Genomic DNA, 21071 nt, shown 5'->3' with positions numbered 1-21071 from the left:
CGGACGATGCCCTCTCTCCCTCCATTTATCCTTCCTATCAACTCTGATCCTCACTCCCCCTCCTTTCCTCTGTCCTTTCCCTGGGCTCCCTCTTCCCCCCCCCCTTCCATCCTGTTTTCTCCCCACTAAACCTCTCCCTACCTCCCTTCTCCCCCCCAATTCCTTTTGTATTCCCCTCCTCTGCCTACCCCACTCCCTGTCGCGTCTGCCCCCCACCCCTCTTATGGGTCCTCATCCTCCATCAGCTCCTTTCCCGGTTCCCCCCTTCGCTTTTACTCTCCTTTCCCCCCTTTTTTGTTTTCCCATCTTCTGTCCAGTTTCCCCCCACCTGCTCTCGACTGTGGTACGTCAAATTTGCCAACTTTTTAGTGCAGTGTTCCAGTGACTATTCAGTGTTGTTTGTCTTCCTCGTGTTGCGAACAGAAACCATGCTGTCGCTAGGTGTGAATTTTATGTCTTTTGCGAACAGAATCCAGACTGTCGCCGTGTTTCTTAATTGTCTGTCAATTGTTTTCCCTGTCTGCTTCGTATGTATTTTATTAGCATCATCATCCCTCTGTTCTTTGTTTTAAGTTCCACGATTTCTTTACGCCATGTTACTCTTTAAGTCTCCGATTTTATCGCCTGTTTTTTATTATTCATTCTCTTGATCTTTCTCACACAAAGTCTGTAGGCTGAAGAGCGGCATACTAAGCTGCTGCCAGCCCGCCCCCTTCAGGGGGAATTGAAATTCAATAAAAAAAAATAAAGAAAAACTCGTCAGTTGGTCAGTCAGCTGGTCAGTCGGAGTCAGTCCGGGTCAGTCGTTCGTCCCCAGCTTGTTAGAGTGTTTCTCGTCCGCAATTTGTAGGCATTTAGTGTCTGTCGGTCGGAGTGCTAGTATGTCTGTCGTTCGGATCAACATTTAAAGCCGGCAGAAGGAGAGTCTTTCCACTCTGCCAGTAAGTTCCTGCATCTGAGTCTGCGCGTTAGGCCGCCAGTCTGCTCGAGTTTGCTGCGTCAATGGTCACTATCAGTTGGGTCGATCGGTTGGTTGGTCGCGCGCTGAGACACGATATGACTTGTCCGTCTTGAGCGCCGGCGCATGTGAGGTCGCCACGTGAGTCCAGTGGGCCGCGGCGTATATCGAGGGGCAGTAACTTCGCGGTCGACACGAGAGCAACAAGAGTCAACCCACGACATCAGTCTGGCCGGTGAGAGCTGCGACGCCGTGGTGTAACAGGTTCTCCGAGCGCTTCTGGGCCCTGCAGTTACCATCTTGTGTAGCTTGGCTCGTTTTCCTGGTGCAGGGATGTCGTTTTCCCAGTGGGCGTGTTTCCTCTGCGTGACTGGGTCCGAGCCAGTATTTCCACAGTCGTGGGTCTGGGAGATCCACCAGCAGTGCAGTCGCGAGGGAGCAGCAGTCGTGAACGAAGCAGCGAGCAGTCGGTCGTTTGGTACGGACCAGGAAAGACGGGAGATCGGCGCGCCTTCCAGCGTCCGTCGAAGCGGCTGGCAGCGGACGGTTCGGGAGAGCGATTCTGGGGGTGCTGCGCCAAGTCTTCTAGAGAAATCGCAGTTTATGAGAAGTTAAGTGATTGGTGATATGTTGTGTGATTTACTCTTGATAAATTTTACTTGTTTTATTGGTCAGTCTCTCGTCCCCACCTTGCTCGTGTGTCTCTCGTCCGCATTTGTTAGGCAGTTAGTGCTCTCTGTCGTTCGGCGCTGCCTCTGTGATGTTTGTCAGATTTGTGTATTAACGATTTTATTAGTCGTAGAGTAACGGCCTAATTCCTGAAATATGTTTTGATCTTGCCTATCATCTTGAGAGGCGGCATCTGTGTACTGTAGAGCATGTTAACTAGTTTGGCCAACCCTGTACAATTTTATATATGATTGCATTTCATGGGCTTTTATTTAAATGGTCATTTTAGTATATAAAGTTGCCACCCTTCCACCGTAATACTTTCTCTTAGAAGTTAAAATCAAGTTGCACCTTCGGTGGCAAGTTAATCTTTTAATTTTAGTGTTTTGTACCATTTCCATCACTCCTACGGGGTGCATATTTTGTGTGCTTGTGTGAATTGTTAAAACATTTACTTTAAGGTAATCTGGTGTATTGCAGATTTGCACCAGTGTAGTGTTTCAGAGGTTGTTGTGGGCGGTCGTGACTACGGCCGTGTCAAATGGGATCGGCAAGGTTCTCAGCCTGAAAGCTCATACACTCAAAAATTTGTTTCTTTCTGCCTCTGAATAAATTGTGACTTGATATTTGGAGGATGCTTTCTGTTCATAATTTCAAATCTGTTTCTTTAAAAAATATCTTTTACAAATAAAATTCCCATTTGTTAAATGCAATTTGATTTTGATTTCATCAGTTACTCCCTGGCACTACTTCCACGCTCACATAGTGTGAATAAATGTGTTAATGTTCTTGATGAATCGCTAGTAAATAAAATAAATTTTGAAGAATATTCATTGAAATTAAATCCACTATTCATTTCCACTCCAGAAAGATTCATTTAAGTGAAGTATGGATTTCAGAGATCAAGATACGCATGTCGTCACTCATTAAGACAATTGAGTCGTGCATTGTCAGAAGATAGTCCTGCTGACATAGTTCTGATGTGCTATGGATAACAGGTGCGTCGCAGTATGGGAATGAACATGACTGCAACTGGAAACATACTTCAAAAGTTGCAGTAGGCTGGATAGTAAAATCCTTGTGAGCAAATTCTGTCGATATGTGGGCCACGTGCACAGTCGTGTCAAGCCGCAGTGATATGATATCCACAATCTGACCTAGAGCACAGAGTGATGGGTTGGGTAAAAAAAGTCGAAATGCCGTGAGAAACGCATGCTTCATCATAGATACAGCTGCTAGCCAAACGGGTAGGTTGTTCTGTTGTATTTTACCACAAATGCGACGACTGAAATATCCTCAAAACCTGAGTGTCAGTTGAAATCAGGTCAGTGTTCTGTGAAATTGTGAGTGCATTATATCGGAGTCAAGTTAATTCAATCGAGGGCGAATTGTTGGTGCTCGCATGATAGGTGCTTCCATAACGAAGGGAACAAAAGTTTTTAGCGCTTCAAGAGCCTTTGAAGATCTATGTATCATACATAGGAAAGGAGAGGGACTTCACGTCATAACGTGCACGAAATTCTGTGTTGATTAATCGTGAAATAAGGCCATTGCGATGAAAAGTAAGAAGACAACAGCTGTAAAAGTAACTGCAGAGCTCAATGTTGCACCCGCGAATTCTGTCCCCATTAAAAAAAAAAAAAAAAAAACTGGAGGGGGCACTCCACAAGCAGGGAGTTACAGGACGAGCTGGAGTTCCAAAATCATCATGAGCACGCAATGGTATCCGTGTGTTGCAAGTCGACAGCGCCCCTGTTCACAAAGCATGCATCAGCCAGGAGTGGTTCTGCGACCATCAGGATCAACTACCTCATTTCGTCTCTCCGCCCCACTCACCAAATCTCAATATTAGTGAGCCTTTGTCGTCTACTTCGTGAACTTCATGAACTTGCCACTATTCTGCACGAAGAATAGTACACAACTGGCCATTAAAATTGCTACACCAAGAAGAAATGCAGATGACAAACGTTTATTCATTGGACAAATATTTCCCACAATTTGGGTGCATGGATCCTGAGAAATCAATACCCAGAACAACCACCTCTGGTCGTAATAACGGCCTTAATACGCCTAGGCATTGAGTCAAACAGAGCTCGAATGGCGTGTACAGGTACAGTTGCACACGTACCTTCAACACGAGACCACAGTTCATCAAGAGTAGTGACTGGCGTATTGTGACGAGCCAGTTGCTCGGCCACCATTGACCAGACGCTTTCACTTGGTGAGAGAGCTGGAGAATGCGCTGGCCAGGACAGCAGTCGAACATTTTCTGTATCCAGAATGGCTTGTACAGGACCTGCAACACGCGGTCGTGCATTATCCTGCTGAAATGTAGGGTTTCGCAGGGACCGATTTAAGGGTAGAGCCACGGGTCCAAAAAAAATGGTTCAAATGGCTCTGAGCAATATGGGACTCTACTGCTGTGGTCATAAGTCCCCTAGAACTTAGAACTACATAAACCTAACTAACCTAAGGACATCACACACATCCATGCCCGAGGCAGGATTCGAACCTGCGACCGTAGCGGTCGTGCGGTTCCAGACTGTAGCGCCTTTAACCGCTCGGCCACTCCGGCCGGCGCCACGGGTCCTAACACATCTTAAATGTAACGTCCACTGTTCAAAGTGCCGTCAATGCGAACAAGAGGTGACCGACACCGGTAACCAACGGCACCCCATATCATCACGCCAGGTTTTACGCCAGCATGGAGATGACGAATACACGCTTCCAATGAGCGTTCACCGCGATGTCGCCAAACAGGGATACGAACATCATGATGCTGTAAACAGAATCTGGATTCATCCGAAAAAATGACGTTTTGCCATTCGTGCACCCAGGTTCTTCGTTGAGTACACGATCGCAGGCGCTCCTGTCTGTGATGCAGCGTCAAGGGTAACCGCAGCCTTGGTCTCCGAGCTGATAGTCGATGCTGCAGGAAACGTCGTCGAACTGTTCGTGCAGATGGTTGTTGTCTTGCAACCGTCCCCATCTGTTGACTCAGGGATCGAGACGTGCCTGCACGATCCGTTACAGCCATGTGGATAAGTGACTGTCATCTCGACTGCTAGTGATACGAGGCCGTTGGGAACCAGCACGGCGTTCCGTATTACTCTCCAAAAACCACCGATTCCATATTCTGATAACAGTCATTGGATCTTGACCAACGCGAGCAGCAATGTCGCGATACGATAAACCGCAATCGCGATAGGCTACAATTCGACCTTTATCAAATTCGGAAACGTGATGTTACGCATTTGCCCTCCTTACACGAGGCATCACAACAACTTTTCACCAGGCTACGTCCGTCAACTGCTGTTTGTGTATGAGAAATCGGTTGATTACTTTCCTCATGTCAGCACGCTGTAGGTGTCGCCACCGGCTCCAACCATGTGTGAATGCTCTGAAAAGATTATCATTTGCATATCACAGCATCTTCTTCCAGTCGGTTAATTTTCGTGTCTGTAGCACGTCATTTTCGTGGTGTAGCAATTGTAATGGCCAATAGTGTATAAGTTTGCGATGTAAACCATAAAGGATCTGTCTTTATCCATTCAGAGATGACTTCAAAACGTTTTGAATGTCTACGGTTCTTCGACACCGTTTTAGTAATGGTAATGGTTTGTGCTTTTGGCGTTTCGATATTTTTGTCCACTCCCTACTGATCGGTAAGTCTTGACGCTGTATCGTGTTTTCGGCATGTTAAGAGAACATCTTTGGAACTGTAGTGCTGCGTTAAATAAAGAGTCCTGGACCTGCCATAGTAATATTTAACTTGCATTTAAAGTCTCCTAGTACATAATAGTAAGATGGCGGTTTCGAAACAATATTTTAAACTACAAAGTATCTCCAGCAGCAGATGTGGAGTGCGTTGTTGGTTTGTTTATTACGAACGACAGACTGAAATCTAAGAAGCAGCAAAAATAGGAAATTAATAAGGGCCTGGATAAGAAACTGGAAACATGATTACAATCGAAGCTTTCATTGGTGAAACAAACAAGCTGTCGGGGAGCAACTAAGCGAATGGGTGAGGTCCAGCTGAAATCTTTCTGTATAACGTAAGACATTACTTTTCACAGATGAAAGTAGAAAACACAAGTGATATAGCAAACTAATCAGGCAGAAGATAGTACAATTATGCTAATAATAAGTCTGACAAGAAGTGCAAAATTGCAAAACAGGGAAGGCTAGAGGAGAAATGTGACACTGTAAAGTACGTCCAACTATGAGGCGATTGCCACATGGAGGTCATTTAAAGAAATTTTGGAGGAAGTAGAAGTATCTTTAACAATACTGAGATTTTACTCAAAAGCAGGGAGTTCGGAGGAATGAAACTTAAGGTCAGTATTAAGGAACAGCAAGAGATAGATAGAACCAGTCACGGCTTTCCTCCTACAGTAACATTATTTTGATCTCGTGTTCCCAAATTTATCTTCAGACTTGAAATACACTCCTGGAAATGGAAAAAAGAACACATTGACACCGGGGAGTCAGACCCACCATACTTGCTCCGGACACTGCGAGAGGGCTTAACAAGGAATGATCACACGCACGGCACAGCGGACACACCAGGAACCGCGGTGTTGGCCGTCGAATGGCGCTAGCTGCGCAGCATTTGTGCACCGCCGCCGTCAGTGTCAGCCAGTTTGCCGTGGCATACGGAGCTCCATCGCAGTCTTTAACACTGCTAGCATGCCGCGACAGCGTGGACGTGAACCGTATGTGCAGTTGACGGACTTTGAGCGAGGGCGTATAGTGGGCATGCGGGAGGTCGGGTGGACGTACCGCCGAATTGCTCAACACGTGGGGCGTGAGGTCTCCACAGTACATCGGTGTTGTCGCCAGTGGTCGGCGGAAGGTGCACGTGCCCGTCGACCTGGGACCGGACCGCAGCGACGCACGGATGCACACCAAGACCATAGGATCCTACGCAGTGCCGTAGGGGACCGCACCGCCACTTCCCAGCAAATTAGGGACACTGTTGCTCCTGGAGTATCGGCGAGGACCATTCGCAACCGTCTCCGTGAAGCTGAGCTACGGTCCCGCACACCGTTAGGCCGTCTTCCGCTCACGCCCCAACATCGTGCAGCCCGCCTCCAGTGGTGTCGCGACAGGCGTGAATGGAGGGACGAATGGAGACGTGTCGTCTTCAGCGATGAGAGTCGCTTCTGCCTTGGTGCCAATGATGGTCGTATGCGTGTTTGGCGCCGTGCAGGTGAGCGCCACAATCAGGACTGCATACGACCGAGGCACACAGGGCCTACACCCTTCATCATGGTGTGGGGAGCGATCTCCTACACTGGCCTTACACCACTGGTGATCGTCGAGGGGACACTGAATAGTGCACGGTACATCTAATCCGTCATCGAACCCATTGTTCTACCATTCCTAGACCGGCAAGGGAACTTGCTGTTCCAACAGGACAATGCACGTCCGCATGTATCCCGTGCCACCCAACGTGCTCTAGAAGGAGTAAGTCAACTACCCTGGCCAGCAAGATCTCCGGATCTGTCCCCCATTGAGCATGTTTGGGACTGGATGAAGCGTCGTCTCACGCGGTCTGCACGTCCAGCACGAACGCTGGTCCAACTGAGGCGCCAGGTGGAAATGGCATGGCAAGCCGTTCCACAGGACTACATCCAGCATCTCTACGATCGTCTCCATGGGAGAATAGCAGCCTGCATTGCTGCGAAAGGTGGATATACACTGTACTAGTGCCGACATTGTGCGTGCTCTGTTGCCTGTGTCTATGTGCCTGTGGTTCTGTCAGTGTGATCATGTGATGTATCTGACCCCAGGAATGTGTCAATAAAGTTTCCCCTTCCTGGGACAATGAATTCATGGTGTTCTTATTTCAATTTCCAGGAGTGTATATCAAGGATAAAACAATTCCATTATGATTCAGGTACTTGTCTGGTTATGTTAGCTCCATTATTTGAGCTAAAACTTAAATCTTTTCTTAGCCGTCCTAGCAGCTTATGTGGAACATGAAGACGTGAATGAAACATCTTTTTGTAATAAAATTCAAGTTTTTTTAAATCTTCCACTGTTATTTTCCCATTTTTCTGTCCAGCATTCACATACACAACCTGGAAGCTCATTTCTACAAGTCAAATAATTTCGACAGTCAGCTCTACTAAAACACTGCTCACCATCTTATACATCAAGCTCTACACTTTTTCACTTTTCTGAACAGTCATGAAGATATGGAAAATTACACCCAACCGAAAAATGTCCAGGGATCTCATTGAGGATGCGTACAAAGAATAACGAGGACCCTTATTGTACATCAAAAATGACTGACAATATGGAACATTAAAATTCCCCAACACCATTTTCGAGGTTTTGGAGGATCCTGTGTGTCGTGCTCTACCACAGGGCTCGCTCTGAATTTGGGCTTTGATGCCAGTGTCTCTCAAGCCAAGCTACAGCAACAGAGCGAAGCAGACTGCAGTGAACTGATTCGTTGAAAACAGCCAAGTCGGAGTCAACTGAGACCAGGTGTGCCGTTCCAACCAGGTAATGTATGGAATCAATAGATGATGCAGGATATGACGGGGCTGCTGTGGACGTCAGGTAGCTGGAGAGCAATGGTGCCTTTCTCCAGTGGCCAGAGAAGACGACACTCCAGCCAGATATTGCTATAACTGTAAATAGGTAGCACTATTACTGTACTTTAGTGGCCTGAAGTGATCCTATGGCAGTTGACAACTGGTCGGACTTAGAGTGGTGTATGACGGGTACAGTGATGTTGTTAATGAATATCTTGTGAGTACACTGCGTTCGTTACCATGATCATGAGGGAAGAGTAGTGTGCCTTGTATTGTGTTTCGTTATCCGCCGTGGGTGTTTGTTACTGTTGCACAGTGTATCTAATAAGCATTCTGATGGCATATCGAAGACTGTACATACTTATAAAGTTTTTGATGTGGTTGTTTCTGATATTGGTGAGCCCCTTTTATGTGTCATAGGGGATGACTGAATTTATGTTGTACTTATGCTATTTCTTAAAGAATTTTTCTTTGTTTGTGCTATTAATTTCTGATGCCCAATAAAAGTATTAGCTGTGGGCACTAAACGATTAACTTTTTATCATCATCCAACATTCTGTTCATGTCACATTGTTTGTGGAGAAATAATTAGGTAATTAACAATTTTTTAAGCCCACAAAAGCAAACCCCCCCCGCTCAAACCAGAAACCACTCAAATCCTGCACTGCAGTTGGTAGCAGGGAGAGGTTATGCATCGTACTGGAGTGGTGCCTGTAACCGGAGGTGTAGAAGAGAAACAAATTGTGTCTTTCTGCCACGTTTGATGCTACAGGTGTAACTGCTAGGGAGTTGCCACGAGCAGCAGGACTCTGCAAGGACGAGTTGTTAGATGACGTATCTATTTAAGTGTGGAGCCCAGCAAACACTGTGGCTTAGCTCTTTCAGTTGACAGCAGGAGAACAAACTGACATGAGCAGCGAAATAGACAACACTAGTCTGGCCCTGACAGAGACTAAATTAGTTCTCTAGTTTTTGAAGAGAGAGGCATTCTCTTATCGGCAGCTGCATAGGTTACCAGCTAGGGTTACTTATTACATCAACTGCGTTAATGATTTGTTGCCTCTAATAGAGAAAAGGGAGTGCAGGCAGGCTGAGAGTGAAGTACAGGATATGGTAGTGCAGCGCGGGTAGTGGCTATTGACAGCATCAACCTTGCAGAATTGCAGGATGGATTTAAAATTTTTACTGGGTGAGAACGATATTCAGAGAGAACAGGTAGAGACGTCAGGGCGAGAAGCTAGCATGTGGAAAATACAATTCATCAGGTTAACCCACCCCTCATCAGGAGTGTTGAACAATTAAGAGTACTCGATAAATTTTGTTAATGCTGTAAAATATCTATAGTGTATGGTGTCATTGTGTGAGGAGAAACATGTGTTTGGATTAGGGGACGTGCATGTATTGCAGTTACTGTACATATATTTGATGTAATTTTGTAAGCAGTACAGCTAATGCTATAATATGAAGGGAAACAGTTACACCCTTTAATCAATAATTGTAAAATAAAGTAGTCCAGGTTATGGCACTGCGGAATTGTCTATCTCTATCACGGCCGCAAATAAGAAACCGTTTGATTCCAAACACACCACTGTGTGAACATTTTGTCTTCCGGTGATGGAAGCAGTGATAGTAGCTAATATTGAGGAATGTATGAAATAAGCTGATCATTTGTGGCCAGTCATTCTCCATTCATATTCAAAGACATAGAACAATATGCATGACACACCAAAGGGTCTATTTATATAGAACGAATGAGGGGTAACGAACACCAAGAAGATATGCACACCCAGAGACCATGTGGGAAAACCGAGGTTCAACGTCTTGCAGTCGCTTTCTCTCTTTTGTTTTGGGTCACTTTAGGAGGGATTCCCCTCAACAGAAGAAAGAGTTGAACACAAGCAGTTCACCATGTCCTAAGTGTGCAATGGGAGGTGTGACTTCGTTTGTTGCCTCTGGTGATATGATAATAATTACATAGGATTCCCATGCAGTTGTTGCGAAATAAATAACGAAGCAATATGATGACTACTTGATACCAGTAGGGGGTTTAGTACCCGACAGAAAGCGCTTATGTAATGAGGACTGAATAAGTATGCAACTCGTTAGATTATGTTCAATTCACGCTCCTTGGATAAGTGAGGTGGGGATTTGCAAACCTGGAAATTTACGACTTTACATCGAAAATTATCCAGTAATTTGAATTTGGGGTGCAATTTAAGAACAAGAAATGGAATGACTCCAAATTAGCAACAAGATCAGCTTACCTTTCAATGTTATAGGAAAAGGACAATATCGTATTGTCCATGTTTTGAGTCTCAAGGAATTCACTTACAATAAGCACTTGGTCGTATATTGGAAGAAGTCCATCTGCTGTTTAAAGGGGACGAGGGGGATAAATCCAAGATAAATATTAAACAGAGAATAGTAAAAGTAGTCGTGGTCATGTCATATACTCTAAGAATGGTAAACTTTACTTTAATACCCATGGTAGTAATGGGCCAAGGATAGTTAGCCCACAGAATAGGTATATACGTAGTTTGCCTGTTACCACCAGTCTTACGATACAATAAATTTCTTTGACAGTACTTTGCAGTTCCGTAGCTGCACGTAGATGTTAGATAACATATTCTTCCAAGGAGTTCACTTTGCGTCCAAGACACGCTAGCGCCCTCTACAGTTCCCTGCGTTTTATCTTTGTGGGCTCACGTTGTAGAACATAACTTTATGCACGACATGGATGGAACGTCTGTTGCAACTATTTACTTTTAACTTTACAACTGCAAAACGTTTTAAATTTATAAAATGTTATGTATATCTCATTCTATCACTAAAGCGCAATGAAGTGGGTAAACCATTTTCATTTAGTTTAAGAACAGAACTTTAGTTGCAATTAGTCTATGGAAAGGTAATTTATTCTACGACAGTGAGTAACAATACACCTTTGCGTTCATGTAATAAGTACCCAAGATTAGTGACTGTGCTAGTCCTTAGAAAACAGCCTAATGAGTTCTCCTAAGAAAGCATAAAATAAGAATAAAAATTTTCATTTAGTTTAAGAACAGGGCTTTAGTTGCAATTAGTCTATGGAAAGGTAAGTTATTCTACAACAGTGAGTAACAATACACCTTTGCGTTCATGTAATAAGTACCCAAGATTAGTGACTGTGCCAGTCCTTAGAAAACAGCCTAATGAGTTCTCCTAAGAAAGCATAAAATAAGTATAAAAACGGGAGAAATGGAAAAAGAAGAACATTGGCATCATGTTGCCTTTTTTCATTAGAATTTTTCAAATGTATGGAAGTTTGGAAACAATCAGCCTTGAGAGACAAAAAGAGGAGCTGCTGAATAAAGAAACCAAGTATTAGTCATCAGGATTCATCTACAGGTCTTAACGGCTAGAGGTACTGACGATATGCTGATGGGAAGTGCCATGAACATAGATCACCCCTCATCCTGCTTTGTACGCAGCAGTTTGGCAGTCGAAACAGGCCTGTTCGTAAATTTATTTCCCCTTTTTTCTTTGATGAAAATTCACATGATCTACATAAATGAAAATGAATATACATGTATATGTATGTATGTTCCATGTATTCTCCTAAGAACGATTTCAAAGAAATTTAGTATGCATACTATAGTGGGCGAGTATAGGCTGGTAAAGCCAGACATCTAGGTTTCCCTGCAAGACTGGTGCATTCAGCGGGTAATATCAGAATGCATTGCTAGGGTTGTAATTGCGAATGGCCACAGCCTAGTAGGAAGAGGGGAGGTGGGAACATATAGTGAGATGTGAGAGGATGAAATTGAAAGAGAAATTGTGGAGGAGGAATGGACAAATTGAGGTGAGATGCCCACTAAACCCGCTGGGCATAACAGGTGATTAGGATTGTGGAAAGGGCCAAATAAGGTGCCAGTCAGTTTCACGTTAAAATTGTAATTCATTGTGATTTGATAACATCTTTAAACCAAAACGGCACATAGCCAAACCTTTACAACTACGGGTTTCAAAATCAAATTCCTTCATAGCTGAAGGCCTCCAAACAAGAAATCTTAAAGGCAACAAGATAAAATTCAAGTGACTGAAGACATGCAGTATGACCTATATATATACACTCCTGGAAATTGAAATAAGAACACCGTGAATTCATTGTCCCAGGAAGGGGAAACTTTATTGACACATTCCGGGGGTCAGATACATCACATGATCACACTGACAGAACCACAGGCACATAGACACAGGCAACAGAGCATGCACAATGTCGGCACTAGTACAGTGTATATCCACCTTTCGCAGCAATGCAGGCTGCTATTCTCCCATGGAGACGATCGTAGAGATGCTGGATGTAGTCCTGTGGAATGGCTTGCCATGCCATTTCCACCTGGCGCCTCAGTTGGACCAGCGTTCGTGCTGGACGTGCAGACCGCGTGAGACGACGCTTCATCCAGTCCCAAACATGCTCAATGTGGGACAGATCCGGAGATCTTGCTGGCCAGGGTAGTTGACTTACTCCTTCTAGAGCACGTTGGATGGCACGGGATACATGCGGACGTGCATTGTCCTGTTGGAACAGCAAGTTCCCTTGCCGGTCTAGGAATGGTAGAACGATGGGTTCGATGACAGTTTGGATGTACCGTGCAATATTCAGTGTCCCCTCGACGATCACCAGTGGTGTACGGCCAGTGTAGGAGATCGCTCCCCACACCATGATGCCTGGTGTTTGCCCTGTGTGCCTCGGTCGTATGCAGTCCTGATTGTGGCGCTCACCTGCACGGCGCCAAACACGCATACGACCATCATTGGCACCAAGGCAGAAGCGACTCTCATCGCTGAAGACGACACGTCTCCATTCGTCCCTCCATTCACGCCTGTCGCGACACCACTGGAGGCGGGCTGCACGATGTTGGGGCGTGAGCGGAAGACGGCCTAACGGTGTGCGGGACCGTAGCCCAGCTTCATGGAGACGGTTGCGAATGGTCCTCGCCGATACCCCAGGAGCAACAGTGTCCCTAATTTGCTGGGAAGTGGCGGTGCGGTCCCCTACGGCACTGCGTAGGATCCTACGGTCTTGGCGTGCATCCGTGCGTCGCTGCGGTCCGGTCCCAGGTCGACGGGCACGTGCACCTTCCGCCGACCACTGGCGACAACACCGATGTACTGTGGAGACCTCACGCCCCACGTGTTGAGCAATTCGGCGGTACGTCCACCCGGCCTCCCGCATGCCCACTATACGCCCTCGCTCAAAGCCCGTCAACTGCACATACGGTTCACGTCCACGCTGTCGCGGCATGCTAGCAGTGTTAAAGACTGCGATGGAGCTCCGTATGCCACGGCAAACTGGCTGACACTGACGGCGGCGGTGCACAAATGCTGCGCAGCTAGCGCCATTCGACGGCCAACACCGCGGTTCCTGGTGTGTCCGCTGTGCCGTGCGTGTGATCATTGCTTGTACAGCCCTCTCGCAGTGTCCGGAGCAAGTATGGTGGGTCTGACACACCGGTGTCAATGTGTTCTTTTTTCCATTTCCAGGAGTATATATATATATATATATATATATATATATATATATATATATATATATATATATATATATATATAGGTGGAAAGCCTCAAGGCAAAAGTGGATAGATGAAACATATACAAGGTGCAATACAAATGGCTGAAAGCCACAATTAAGTTTCAAAAATTTTAAAATATATTACCATAATCTTTTAAGGCAGAAGGGCGCAATGCTTTCGCTTAAGGAGACATTTTGGGAATAAGGCTTTAAGCAGCTGAATGCCCACATTTGATTTTCCAAAAATTCAAAAATGCCTTAAGCTTTAAGTTTTCAATGGTCAGACGCACACTAAATGAAAAAAGGCAGGCAACAACAATAACAAAATTTCAAAATAGGGTTTTAAGCGGCTGAAGGCCCACAATTGATTTACATAAAACACAATAATTTTTTTTAAAGCATTGGCTATAATAGGTTGCCAACAGACCATTAAACACCCGTGAAAAGGACTGTATAGACAACAGCACTCAGACGCCTCCGGGGGGGGGGGGGGGGGGGGGCGCCCTCGAAACATTAACGTTCACTTAGGCGAGACAGGTGGTGGTGGGCCTATCCACACTTGATCCGTCGGTAACCCTAAGAGACAGTTATAGACTGACCGACCAATCGACTTGCTTGCCACCAATCGATACATAAAAACTCAAAGACCAAACTGTTATGGTCGTGATTATCCACAACGAAATATGTATTACGCCGTCGAAGCTCTACACCATGTTGGACAGCGACGACAGGCGAGGAACAGACGCAGCCTGAAATTAGGTTAGTGGCCAAGGCAGGTAACTGGAACACTAACGGCAACAAAGCAGAAAACTCAGATGGTTAATTTGTAATAAGGTCATATAGTTAACTTCACCAAAAAAGAACACTGCCTGAATTTACGTCAGTGGCCAGGCCAGGTAAACATAACACTAACGACCACAAGGCAGAAAATTCCGCTGTTGCACTTGAATTGTAGTGAACCAATATAATTAATTCCACCGCATTGCGGCTCGATTTCACCACTGCAAACACTCGGTGTTGCTCACAGGGAAACCTCCCCAACAGCAAACCACAGAAACGAACGACACAACATGAACGGATGTGGCTTGGGTACTTAACACACCACTCAAATTTGACGTCCTGGGTCAATGAGCCACGAAGCTCGTAGCGATCGGACAGCTCCACACACACTCCGACACTGCGCAGGGACTGCCAGCGGACCCGGCCGACTGCACTGCACGGAGATAACCTCCCTGGTCTGCACCAACCGACCGACTACCCTCAGAATGCTGACAACATCGAAAATAGTCGTCAATGGAAATAACGCAAACTACACACTCAATCTGACAACCACTTGCACAAAGACCTGAACGATACCCAAGAGTAACTAAGCACGCACGAAGACAAATCGGGAGTCAATGCACACACACACACACACACACACACACACACACACACACACACACAGCCGACTCATGAACGATCGGCGAGCCTAAATGTGTCGTCAAGTAGGACGACCGACCGACGATCCTCCAAGACCGTGGCCCGTCTCAAGTGATGCGTGGCAGCAATGGTCGGGTGAGCCATGTCGACGCAGACCTCACTGCTGCTGCTCCAACCCGACTGCGCTAGTGCCGCATTGCAACTCCCTGACTGGCAGTTCCGGACTGCGTTCCAGACGCTTTCCAACTTACTGGCAGCCTGCGACGCGAATTCCCTTACGACAGACAATGACTGGGAAGTACTAAGTGTCGATCAAAGATACTACGAAAGGGGATATATTGATACGCGATGCTAGCACCGCTCACAGTCAGGCAAGGCAACTACTCAGTGACACCAGTAATTTAAATTAACGTAGCGAGGTGGAGGTACGCTACAAACATAGTGTAGAATACATGATGGCCGGATCATGAGCCACACACGACTCAACCTATCTCCTGAAACAAGAACCCGGGGTTGATATGTCGAAATAAATAAGCTAGCAGCTTCCTAAAGGCACAAGGCAATGGTCGAGGAAAGCTGCAAGAGAAACTCTATGTCGGATCTAAGCCCCCTGGATACCTGACATCCCTGCCCTGGGAAGAGACCAACCTAAGTAAGGCAAGACGACCAATTCACAGCCTCTGCTAACCCAGCAACGAAAATAGCGAGATACCCACTCGTACCTCAATAATGTAGAGGAAACACACCCCTGGCAACCCGACATACCCACACATTAGAAGACACCGAGGTAAGCCTCGCAAGATGACCAAAGTTGAACGGACTATTCGAAGCTGTCATTTGTACTCAGGTGATTCGCGTGAAAAGTTTTCCAATGCTGTTATGGCTGCATTAAGGGTATTAACACACTTTCAAGGCTGAATGGCAGTTGGAGCTAGATGCGTAGTAGGAGGGCAGTTCAATAAGTAATGCAACACATTTTTTTTCTGAAACAGGGGTTGTTTTATTCAGCACTGAAATACACCAGGTTATTCCCCAATCATTTAGCTACACGACACTATTTTTCAACGTAATCTCCATTCAATGCTACGGCCTTACGCCACCTTGAAATGAGGGCCTGTATGCCTGCACGGTACCATTCCACTGGTCGATGTCGGAGCCAACGTCGTACTGCATCAATAACTTCTTCATCATCCGCGTAGGGCCTCCCACGGATTGCGTCCTTCATTGGGCCAAACATATGGAAATCCGACGGTGCGAGATCGGGGCTGTAGGGTGCATGAGGAAGAACAGTCCACTGATGTTTTGTGAGCTCCTCTCGGGTGCGAAGACTTGTGTGAGGTCTTGCGTTGTCATGAAGAAGGAGAAGTTCGTTTGTGCCTACGAACACGCTGAAGTCGTTTCATCAATTTCTGAAGAGTAGCACAATACACTTCAGAGTTGATCGTTTGACCATGGGGAAGGACATCGAACAGAATAACCCCTTCAGCGTCCAAGAAGACTGTAACCATGACTTTACCGGCTGAGGGTATGGCTTTAAACTTTTTCTTGGTAGGGGAGTGGGTGTGGCGCCACTCCATTGATTGCCTGCCGTTTTGTTTCAGGTTCGAAGTGATGAACCCATGTTTCATCGCCTGTAACAATCTTTGACAAGAAATTGTCACCCTCAGCCACATGACGAGCAAGCAATTCCGCACAGATGGTTCTCCTTTGCTCTTTATGGTGTTCGGTTAGACAACGAGGGACCCAGCGGGAACAAACCTTTGAATATGCCAACTGGTGAACAATTGTGACAGCACTACCAACAGAGATGTCAAGATGAGCACTGAGTTGTTTGATGGTGATCCGTCGATCATCTCGAACGAGTGTGTTCGCACGCTCCGCCATTGCAGGAGTCACAGCTGTGCACGGCCGGCCCGCACGCGGGAGATCAGACAGTCTTGCTTGACCTTGCGGCGATGATGACACACGCTTTGCCCAACGACTCACGGTGCTTTTGTCCACTGCCAGATCACCGTAGACATTCGGCAAGCGCCTATGAATATCTGAGATGCCCTGGTTTTCCGCCAAAAGAAACTCGATCACTGCCCGTTGTTTGCAACGCACATCCGTTACAGACGCCATTTTAACAGCTCCGTACAGCGCTGCCACCTGTCGGAAGCCAATGAAACTATACGAGACGAAGCGGGAATGTTTTAAAATATTCCACAAGAAATTTCCGGTTACTTCAACCAAAATTGGCCGAGAAAAAAAATGTGTTGCATTACTTATTGAACTGACACAAATCTGAAGGCTGTAAACTCAACTAAATACTCAGGGATTACAATTACAAATAACCTGAATTGGAAAGATCACATAGATAATGTTGTGGGTAGAGCAAACCAAAGGCTGCGATACATTAGCAGAGCACTTACGAGGTGCAACATTAGCAGAGCACTTACGAGGTGCAACAGATCTACTAAAGAGACTGCTTACACTACACATGTCCGTTCTGTTATGGAGTATTGCTGTGCAGTGTGGGATCCGTATTAGGGGGGACGGACGAATGATATTGAAAAAGTTCAAAGAAGGGCGGTTAGTTTTGTATTATCGCTAAATAGGTGAGATAGCGCCACAGCCATGGTACGTGAATTGGAGTGGCAATCATTAAAACTAAGCCGTTTTTCGTTGCGATGGGGTCTTCTCATGTAATTTAATCACCAGTTTTCTTCTCCGAATGCGAAAATATTCTGTTGCCACCCATCTACGTAGGGATAAATGATCATCTCGATAAAATAAGAGAAATCAGGGTTCGCACAGAAAAATTTAATTGCTCATTTTTCCCGCGCGCCTTTCGAGAGTAGAGTGGTAGAGAGACAGCTTCAAGGTGGTTCATTGAACCCTCTGCCAGTCACTTAATTGTGAATAGCAGAATAATAAAGTAGATGTAGGTATACAGTACATGTAGACTCAATTGACAGACGCACTCCACACATGTGTAGCTACGGCACCAATAGGGAAATACGGGCTGATAAAAATGGAACAGCGTTTAGCGTCAGTCAACGATTTACACGTTTCGATAATTCACAACGTCATGTTCAGGTGGAGGATTACATTACTACTATTTGAGCGGAAAGCAGACATGTTTACACAAGACCAGGCGGACTGAAAATGAGATACTGTTACGTCTTTCAAGGTACACTGAGGAGACAAACATCATGCAATTGCCCTACGCACATATGCCGAAGGTACATGTGGTGTGCGTACTGTAAGATCTTCGGTACACACACCATGAGATTATTTGACTTGTCGCACTAGCGAAGTAGGCGCGTGTCAGCAATTTGTCTCGTGGTCTTATCGTGGCGTGTTTATCTTCTGCCGTTAGGTCAGACGATAGAGATGCCACTTGCACGCTTAGAGTAGCAGATTCACGGTGGCCAACTTTAAACAGAGCTTGATTAATTTTCACACACATTTATTAAAATAATAACAAGCATAAAAATAACTTAACTTTCTTCTGGATGCTATTTACAATTGACATTCTGAAGTTCCCTTGGTCTTGGTACGTTAATCTTATTATCACATGTCTCTGATAGTTGACAAAGTGTCTATACATTTATGTTCATGGCTATGTACAGGTACATGATGATCTTATTAGGCGCAGACTGAAACTAGACTACAGACTAATGCAGACTAATGCAGACTGAGCCGGCCGGTGTGGCCGTGCGGTTCTAGGCGCTTCAGTTTGGAACCGCGTGACCGCTACGGTCACAGGTTCGAATCATGCCTCGGGCATGGATGTGTGTGATGTCCTTAGGTTAGTTAGCTTTAAGTAGTTCTAAGTTCTAGGTGACTGATGACCACAGATGTTAAGTCCCATAGTGCTCAGTGCCATTTGAACCATTTTTTAATGCAGACTGATGCAGACTAATGCAGACTGACTAATCGGAGGTCTGTACACTCGTTATAATACCTCGAGCGTTCAGGTATCACTCCGCGAGTGTGATCCGCGAGGAGAAAAGGTTCTACGTTAGCAGCAATCTCATTGGCTGCGTTACATATTAATACGCGGATCGGCGGAAGCAGAGTTTGGTCCGTCTTTATGGCAGCGCTATCTCGTAGAGCGGAGACGGACGAGCGCTGCGCCTGCGCTGTTGTGCTCATCGGGGCGAGCTCTATTGGGAAAGTTGTGTACGCGCTGACTACGCGGAACTATGTACACAACAGTACATAAGGTATAAAAAGGCGGAGGTCTCATTTGTACTTAGGTGATTCATGTGAGAAGGTTCCCAACTTGATTACAGTAGCACGACGGGAATTAACAGACTTAGTAGGCGGGATGGCGTTCGTAGCTAGACGCATGGGACATTGCATTTCGAAAAACGTTAGGGGATTCAATATTACGAGATCCACAGCTTCAAGAGTGTGTCGAGAATGCCAAATTCCAGCCATTACCTCTCAGCACGGAAAACGCAATGGCCGACGACCTTCATTTAATGACAGAGAGCAGCGGCGTTAGCATAGCGTTGTCAGTTGTTGTGTTCTGCCCACTCGTCTGATGCAGCGTGCCTAGGAAACCTGTTTTCTCGGATCGCTACGCAACAATTCAAGCAAATCGTATCAATAGATTCTTATTACAGTAAGATAAATGACAATACTTGACTTTGTGAAATTTACAATGGGATGTCGCGACTTGCAACATAAGCAATCTCGTCAGTATATACAATTCATACAATTCGTAATTCAATGGAAACAATACAAGTCGTAAGGCACTGCTAAAGCGTCCATAGACTGCCTAGACTTCGACTGGGCCGCAGCAAGGCGGCGCGACGCTTATGTCCTCTTCGTGTAGATGTCGCTACCGTCTCGTTGTCGTCCTAGAGAGGGGTCGGTCAGCGTGCTATTGGCTGACGACGTCTCACTGCCCTCTCTGCTGTGACGTTCCTGGCCGAAGTGCCAGCGCTTGACGTTACGCCGGAGCATCAGTGCTAACAGACAAGTACCACTGCGTGAAATAACTGCAGAAATCAATAGTAACCGTACGATGAGTGTATCCAATTTGGCGTTAACGGGCTGTGGCAGCAGACGACTTCGCGAACAGCAATATCGCCTGCACCGCCTCTCCTGGGCTAGTGACCATATTGGTTTGCCCCTAGACTACAGCGAAACCATTGTCTGTGTAGTGTTGGCAGAAGAGCCAACACTGTGGGGCAAGAAGAGGCCGAAATGCACGCGGCAACTCACGCAGGTGCTTAAGTCTGAAACAGGATACGTAATGAATGCTATAAAGAAAAGTACGTAGCTTCTGGAATACTTAACTTTAATCCATCATTAGTATACAGCATTCTTGATGATACAAGTGAGACTCTCTCTAGATATGGTAAATGGCGCCTTGCTAGGTCGTAGCCATGGACTTAGCTGAAGGCTATTCTAACTGTATCTCGGCAAATGAGAGAAAGGCTTCGTCAGTGTAGTCGCTAGCAAAGTCGTCGTACAACTGGGGCGAGTGCTAGTAAGTCTCTCTAGACCTGCCGTGTGGTGGCGCTCGGTCTGCGATCACCGACAGTGGCGACACGCGGGTCCGACATGTACTAATGGACCGTGGCCGATTTAAAGCTACCACCTAGCAAGTGTGGTGTCTGGCGGTGACACCACAGTCTGGTCAGATGACACCGATTTCAGTTGGTAAGAGCTGACAGTAGGATTCGAGTGCGGTGCAGACCACACGAAGCCACAGACTCAGACACTGTGCAAACTAGTGGTGGCTCCGAATGGTGTGGGCTGTGTTTGCATGAGATGTTCGGCTACTTGGAACCATTCATGGACCTCATGTCCCCAAACAGCGATGGAATTTTTATCGACGATAATGCGGCATGTAACTGGAACGAAGTTGTTCTTGATTGACTGAAGAGAATTCTGGACAATTCGAGTGACTGATTTGGCCACC

This window comes from Schistocerca cancellata, unplaced genomic scaffold (assembly GCF_023864275.1).
Source record: "Schistocerca cancellata isolate TAMUIC-IGC-003103 unplaced genomic scaffold, iqSchCanc2.1 HiC_scaffold_718, whole genome shotgun sequence".
Taxonomy (NCBI): Eukaryota; Metazoa; Arthropoda; class Insecta; order Orthoptera; family Acrididae; genus Schistocerca; species Schistocerca cancellata.
Note: the sequence above shows the minus strand (reverse complement) of the source record.